This window comes from Sarcophilus harrisii, chromosome 2 (genome assembly GCF_902635505.1).
Source record: "Sarcophilus harrisii chromosome 2, mSarHar1.11, whole genome shotgun sequence".
Lineage (NCBI taxonomy): Eukaryota > Metazoa > Chordata > Mammalia > Dasyuromorphia > Dasyuridae > Sarcophilus > Sarcophilus harrisii.
Genome location: NC_045427.1, coordinates 232,323,340 through 232,331,900, shown reverse-complemented (window position 1 = coordinate 232,331,900; position 8,561 = coordinate 232,323,340). Strand labels below are relative to the sequence as shown.

At 36.5% G+C, this 8,561-nt stretch overlaps 1 pseudogene; it reads right to left on the bottom strand.

Annotated features, from left to right (window-relative positions):
• Positions 1–6,716: 6,716 nt before the first annotated feature.
• On the bottom strand, positions 6,717–7,208 carry LOC100915292 (annotated as a pseudogene).
• Positions 7,209–8,561: the final 1,353 nt, after the last annotated feature.

Genomic DNA, 8,561 nt, shown 5'->3' with positions numbered 1-8,561 from the left:
TGGGCATAGTTCCAGATTGCTCTCCCGGATGGTTGGATCATTTCACAACTCCACTAACAATGCATTAGTGATCCCATTTTCCCACATCCCCTCCAACATTTGTCATTAATTTTTCCTGTCATCTTAGTTTGAGAGGTGTGAAGTGGTATCTCAGAGTTATTTTAATTTGCATTTCTCTAATCAATAGTGATTTAGAGCCTTTTTTCATATGACTATAGATGGCTTTAGTTTCTTCATCTGAAAATTGCCTGTTCATATTCTTTGGCAATTTATTGATTTGGGAATGACTTGTATTCTTAAATTTGACACAATTCTTTATATATTTTAGAAATGAGACCTTTATCAGAAACACTGGCTGTAAAAAAAAAAAAAAAAAAATTTCCCCTAGCTTTGTAGTTCCCTTTTAATTTTGTTTGTGTTGGTTTTGTTTGTGTAAAACCTTTTTAATTTAATGTAATCAAAATTGTCCATTTTGCATTTCATAAAGTTTTCTAGTTCTTTTTTGGTCATAAATTCCTCACTTCTCCAAAGATCTGATAAGTAAATTATTTCTTGCTCTCCTAATTTGTTGGGAGTAATTTAGGAGCTAAGAAATCTATTATTACATGGCATACCTTCACATAAAATACATGCTTGTAGAGGCAACATGACTGAAAATTGTTATCATAAGGCTGGAAAACTGTAAAATGCATGAGATATAATCATGGAATCACAGATTTCTCTCAAGTGATCCAGTTTCATGGTATGCTATGACCTTTGAAGTATTGCATGCAACACATTCTACAATGATAGTATGACACATTATTAATAAAAACCTGAAAGTATGTTAAAACCTCACTAATAAAAATATAAAATAAAATAATAAGATTTTATCTTTGATACTGTTTCAGGAATACCACTAGAATTAAATTAAAAAATTATTACAAACTGCCCAAACTCCTGTTTGTAATAGATTTTCTAATAAAAAATGAAATTGGAGGGGGGAAAAGAAGGGAAGTTGCTTTTGTATTTCCATTTTTTAGTGTAAACATAAAATTCCTTCTTCTTCCTTACCAATCTTAGTAACAAACTCATTTACAAACTTCAAGATCTAAGAATCACAGGTTTTGAGTTGAGAACTAAATCGAATGCACTTAGACATTAGAATAAGGCAATGTCATTCAATATAGCTTTCTGTTTTTGTTTTACCCCATTACTAGACACGGAGCTTAATAAGATCAAGAATCATGTCTTATCTAAACTTTCTATATCCCTTAAGAGCAGAACACAGTGCACTAAATAGGGCAGGCACTTTAGTAAATGCTTATTGAATTTAATGGCATTGAACCATTAGTGAGTCACAGAATGGTAGCAGGACATCTTCCTCTTCCTTCTGCCCTATAAAAGGCCAGCATGACAGTGACTGAAATATTTTGGAGGGGCTCTATTTCAAAGAGTTACCTATAGGGGAAATGGAATGTCATAAAGGACACTGGGCTTGAAAACACGAATTTGAGTCTGGAGTCTAACAATAGTTAGGTACATGGGAATGAACAAATTAGCACATTTTTCTAAGCCTCAGTTTCTTTATCTGTAAATGAGCATTATCATATTTTCACTATCTATTTTATGGGGCTGTTGTGAAGCAAGCACTTTGTAAAATGTAGACTTAAATGATTTTAGAGTTAGAAGTACAGGGGTTCTAGAACCAGCTAATAGAGTTCTGATTTTCAATGTATTTAAAGTTCAGAAATTTGCAAATGTTATAAATCAGATTGAGTTATTGCTTTGTTGATTATAAGACAAGTATTGGGAAAATGCTAATAATGCAGATTAAACTTGGGGGTGGGGAGGACCATGAGGTAAACGCTTGAGAAACTCCTTGAAGGGAAGAAATTCTCCTTGAATTCTCAGAGAAACTCTCCCCTGAGAAAGACCCAATCTCCACCCTCTATTGAGTTGAAGATTAGTCCAGGAACACTCATTCAATTGGAAATCTATTCAACTGGAAGATTTCTGTCTAACTTCAACTCAAACTGCTCCCAGTCCCCAGTCAAGATAAAACAAGTTTCTGCTCACTCAATTCTTTGCAGAGGCCCAAAGCAGGAATATGCCAGGCCAAGGGACCTCTCCTTGGCATAGCTGCCTGCAAGGACCCCCTGCCTACTGAGAAAACACCCTTTTCTCAGTGTTAACTTCTCTTTATCTCTCTGCTAGGATTCTCTACACCTCTTGTTTATCTTTCTGCCAGGACTCCTCTTCTAGACCTTTACTTTTTCTGTCAGGACCTTGTCACTGAGGAAGTCAGCCTAGCAAAAGGAGACTTCTCAGGGCCAACAATAAACTTCTTTTTGACAGTCTAACTTTTAGGTTTCATAAATTCTTTTATGAAGGACCTGTGCCAACCAGAAGGGGTTCCCACAACTCTCTGCTCTGTGCCAAACCTTATCATTGGTTCCCTGAATGGGAATTGAGGGAATCCAAACCTCATCATTAGCATTTTTCCATTACTTTCTAAAGTCTAGATAATCAATAAAACAATAAATCAAGCTCTGATTTATAGCATTTGCCAATTTCTGAACTTTAAATACACTGAAAATTCAGCAATCAGATCTTTATTAGGTGGTTCTAGCATTTTGGGAGGGAGTGACTTTCAAGGATGTCTAAAGTGATCTAGAAGTTTTCTATTTAGTCTAAAGACTTTGATTGATTGACACTAGAGATATACAGCTACAGATGTTTGGGTTTTTCTCAGGCCTATTTTACACCTCTGATTAGTGTACCAGTGGAGACTGACTACCTCTGAGAAAAGTATCTGGGCGTAACATTATTCAGTTACTTTAAGTGGAGGGGGATTTGATTGACTGGCTCAATCAATCTTCTTTATACATTCATTTAATAGACTTTAATTTAACAAAGGGAATGTGAAGAAAGACACTATCTGAATTCAAAGGAAGAACGTATTTAAAAAAAGTATGTATAGAATGATTATGTGTGCATAAAATGTACATATACATATGTATATATAAAATACATATACACACATACATATTTGTGTCTAATGGTAGTCACCTCAAGGTCAGGGAAGGGGGAGGGAAAAAAAGAAAAAAAATTATGATAACTATATTTCATTTTATGTATATATTATTAAAAAGAATAGCAAGTTGCATATAATTGATTTGCAGCTTCCTGTGCAAATATATTTTTTTAAAAATTTTACTATGTTAAAGAAATGTGTGTTTATTTCCATAAATTAAAAATAAAAAATAGAATTATTTATAGGGGCACAGTGATCCCAGGGAAGGGGATTATGACTTGAGGAGTCACAGAAGTGGCTTATAGAAGCAATGGTTATGGGGATTTTATTATAATTTTTAGAGAACGAGCTGAAAGGTAGAGTAGGGTGAGGATGGAGGAGGAGATAGTGAAAATATGAGTTCACTGGTATAGAGGGAGAGGGAAGACTGTTGGGGGGGGGGTTGTTCCCACTGTTCTTCCTCTCCCCTGTTCTTTTTCATACTTATAAAGCCCCCCCCCCCCAATCAACCACTTCTACGGAACATTTCTAGATCCTTTCAAATAGATTTTGTTTCAAATGTTTCAAATAACATCTCCAGGGTGTGTTATTTAAACATACTGCAGCATTTAACGGTGTACAAAGAATGTGCTATTTTTATAGATCTCATACTCCCTGTTGAATTATAAAGTTCTAAACTTCAAAGACTGTCTCGTGCTATTTTGTGTCCCCCCACAGAGCCCAGTCAAAAGGCTTTCCCCACACTACATGTTCAGTACATGTTGACTGAATGAATAACCATGATTTATACTTTAAAAAATACTTCATAATACATCTAATTTATTTTGTGGTTTCAGTCTAGATGATGTATCTTTCTGCCTTAATTTGCCCGCAGACTGAACTCTGCCTCTGACAGAACTTCCTGTCCAGGAAATTAAAATTGTTGCTACTTTATGTCCCTTTGACTTTCAATGAACGGCCTAATAAATGCAAGGCCAAGAAGGATGGATTAGAGGGTGTGAAGCTATTAAAACCTTCCACTGTTATCGTTCTGGTAAAGAGAAAACTTGGGTTCAAAATGAATGGTGGGAGGGGGGAAGGTGTTTATGTGTGCATATCCATGCATGCCCGGGTTTATGGGTATGTGTGTGGGGCTCTGTAAACCACGGATGCTCTTTCCCTAAGGAGCTCAGTGGGCTTCTGCAACAGCTAGGAATCTTATGCTTGCTTGCTGGTTGGAACAATAGCAATCACTTTCACTTGGGGGGGTGTTCTTTGTTATGGGTTCAGTCGTTTTAAGTCATGTCTGCCTCCTCGTGACCCCATTTGGGGTTATCTTTGCAAAGATACTGGAGTGGGTGGACATTTCCCTCTGTAGCTCATTTTACAGACATGGAAACTGAGGCAGACGGGGTTAGGTGACTAGTAAGTGTCTGAGGTCAGATTTGAGCTCAAGGAGATGAAGCTTCCTGACAACAGGCCAGTCACTCTGTGCACTATGGCGCCACTTAGTGGCCTAGGAGAGTGCTGTATCACTTTAAAGAAAGACTTCCATTACTCTCCTCCCTCTTTCTCTTTCCCTCACTCTCTCCTTCCTTCTCTTTCTCCCTCCCTCCCTCCCTCCCTTGCTTCCTCCCTTTCTCCCTCCCTTCCTTTCCTTTTTTTGTCCTCCCTTCTTTTTCTTCCTTCTTTTCCTTCTTTCTTTTTTTCTTTCCTCCTTTCTCTTCCTTCCTTCCTTCCTTCCTTCCTTCCTTCCTTCCTTCCTTCCTTCCTTCCTTCCTTTCTTCCTTCCTTCCTTCCTTCATTCCTCCCTTCCTCCTTCCTTTTCTCCCTCCATCCCTTCCTCCCTCCCTCCCTTCTTAAGGAGGACAGATCAATGATGAAGAGGAAGAAGGAAGACCTTTCTGGGATTGTTCCCAATGTTTTGTCTTCTTCCTCTTCTCTGCCCACCCAGTTTTTTCCCTACTTTAATACCCAGGCCTATATGACAACTGAACATTTTTGAGACTTTTGTTAAATTTTTGAGATTAAAGAGTTACAGTCTTTGGCTATCTTCAGTAAGCCTTTATTCCAGACTTTCCTTAGCTGTGCCTTGACATTTATCTGTTTGACCTAAGAAATTTCAGAAGTGTGAGCCTCCTTAATCATTCTGAATTGTAGAAGGGCTGGAACTCTGAAAAGGTATACTTAAGACTCAGTGTGATTAATGACATAATGATTCTCTAGCTAATGATGTAATCACTCTAGTTAAGCACATATACTTAATATGCTGTGGTGATATAATACTACTATAACAGTAATGGCTGAAGTTGCGCATGCTCAGTATGATGTAGTGATGTAATTATACTGGAATATTTAAAGGAAGTCTCAGATAGAGAAGACTCTCTCAGCAGCAGCTCTCTCAGCCCCAGCTCTCAACCACAGAGGATTTGCCAGATTCTAGACTCCATCTTTGCCCAGCCACGTGGCCCTCCTGCCTCTGCACTCCTCCCGCTAAGGCTGATCCCATGGTCCTCCAGAGAGCTACTCCGGCCATTATACTGAACCTTTCCTGAGTAATTGCTGGAACCCTGGCATTTAATATCTGTGCTTTCCTAATTAAGCATTAAGTACAGAATGCATATGTGAAAAAAAATGGAATTTGTCTCAACTATTGAACAGATACAACATGATTTTTTTTTCTTTTGTAATAAACCATGAGTTTTATTGCAACATGGCCAATTTTGTAGAAGTAGAGGATTTTGATCTCAAAAACCGTGTTCCATTTAAGGCTTTTTTCATATAGAAATTGCCATTAGATTATTCAAAATATTCTTAGTGCTAAAAGATTCATATGGTAAACACTTAACTCCTACTCCTGTTCTATAGTGTACATCCAGTGGAAAATAAAAAAGGCATTAACAACTGCTTTATTTAGGAAGATATGTAGGCAACAGGAATAAACACTGAGATACTACAATAATTTGATGACCATTATGACAACTTAATTGGTATTTCTTTTTGAGGGTGACAATCCTATTACATAAAATTTTTTAATGCATAGTTATACATATAAATATATGCACGTGTATATATGTATATAAGTATATATATGTATATATATATGTACACACATATACATACATACACACATATTCATATGCTGCCATGTGACTATAGGCATGTTGAAGGCGAGTTAGGTGTACAAAACACAAGAACTTCAGGAATTGCAATCAAGTGGGACTCTAGTTATACTGAATGAAGTTTAGCAACAGACCAGTGGATCATACTTTCAAGGCAATTAAGTTGTCATAATGGTCATCAAATTATTGTAGTATCTCAGTGTTTATTCCTGCTATCTACATATCTTTCTAAATAAAGCAGTTGTTAATGCCTTTTTTATTTTCCACTGGATGTACACTATAGAACAGGAGTAGGAGTTAAGTGTTTACTATACGAATCTTGCAGCACATTTAGCTAAACCTTTGCAGTTTTCTAAACTATTTATATTGACTATTGTATCAATCTTATTTCTTCAAGGAATGCATATAGTGACATTTGTTTTGGCTAAAATGTGATGTGAATGATTCCCTGGGTTCTATGGCAATCATTGGTAGGCTGTTTAAATTACTGACATTTCTTTTATGTTTTCTGGGAGGATATGGTAAAGGACAAAAACCTAACACTATTCCAATTGATGAAGCTACAAAAATGGAAGCTACTTCTGGATGATACTTTATTATCATTTTATAAATGTAAATGAAAGTACTTCAAGTGAAAGTACTACGTTGACCCCCAATTTCTCTCCAAGCATTAAATGATCTTTAATATCATCCAAGTCATTTACTTGTCACTCATGTTTAATTCCTGTAAATTTCTTTTTAATGGCATCTTTAGAAAGAACATGTCATTTTGCTTTTTAAAGGTGTTCATTCAGAATACCAGAATAAAAAAATTAAGAATTTTTTCTAAGACTCCTTTGTCTTGTATATGACATCATATAAAACATATGGGCAATCATTCAGAGCTAGCAACTTCACAAAACATGTAAAGATCATTTACAGCCTTACCAGTGACATTCACCAAGATCTGCTTTGCCTCTTTCTCAACTATTTGTCTTTGGTTATCACTTAAAGAGAAGAGGACTGCTTTCTTTCTTTCTTTCTTTTTTAATCTCATCTTGTGTAGAAAATTCCTTTACTTTCATGCCGTTAAAAACTTTGATTACATCATCATTCAGTTACTTTAAGAAGCTATGATTCCCTAGGATGGTAAAGTCTGAAGTGGCTGATTTTTACTCAGTGGCACTGGAGAAAGGAGGAGGAAAGGAGAAGGGAAGAGAGAGGAGGAGGAAAGGAGGAGGAAAAAAAAAAAAAAGGAGAGGAGGAGCAGTAGTAGCAGGAGGAGGAACTAAGATGAATAATTTCTTTACACATTTCAGCCTGTGAAAGCATCTTTTGTGAATTTTTTCTTCCTGATCATCACCTCCAGTTGTCACATGGAATAACTCTTTATCCTCATCTCCCATAAATGACAAAGTTATTGAGAACTATTGGACTGCAAGTTCTAATAAATCAAAAGAGAAATAAGACAATCTAATGGTAAATTGAATGCAGCATTCTTATGTACCAGTAAGAGAGATAGGGTATCCAGAGCAAAGAAGACCATTATCATGTTGTTTTTTGCCATGGTTAGACCACATCTAGAATAGTGTATTCAGTTAATTTTTAGAAGGACACTTATAACTGAGAGGTATTCTAGAGGAAGCTAATTAGGATGGAGAGAAGACAGGAAAGCACACTGAATGAGAACTGGTAAAAGGAGGTAGGGGTATTTAGCCTAGAGAAGAGAAATCTTATAAAGACATGATAAAGGGCATGATAACTGTGAAAGATGGATTAAATTTGTTCTACTTGGTCCCCTAGGAGGCAGAACTAGGAGTAAGTTTTGGGAGTAAAAGGATGGCAGCTATCAGATTGATGCAAACAAAAACTTTATAACATTTAGAGATTTCCAAAAGTGACATTTGGTGATTCTAACTCTTTCTCCATTCTGTTCCACTATTTTCAATCAACAAATACTTCAGATATGCCTTTTATGTATGTGTGCTAGGTGCTGAGGATACAAAAGTATAACTGATAATCCTTCTCTAAAGGAGTTTACATTCCATAGCAAAGCGGACAGGGCCTATCTTGTATTCTAGGAATATCATGCTGGTAGTTGTATGGCGGTTGGAATGGAAAAGTGAGAGCTTGATGTAGGAAGCTATTGCAGTAGCACAAGAAAGAGGTAAGAAGGGCCTGAATAAGTGTTGTAAATTTTTTGAGAAGAGCTAAAAAGAACAAATGTGAAAGATGTCATAGAGGCAGAATTGACAAGATTTATCAACTCAACTCATCATATAGATGGAGAACACTGAAGTTGGGAACCTGGGTGATTAGGAGGATGATTTCACCCTGGGCCATTACCAATCATCCTGACTTTTTTGTTGCCATTGCACTTTGATGACTGGAAGAAAGTGAGACTGATGACTTTATGAAGATCTGTCTCCTATCCAATTCACTCACAAGTCAAGACATCATGAATG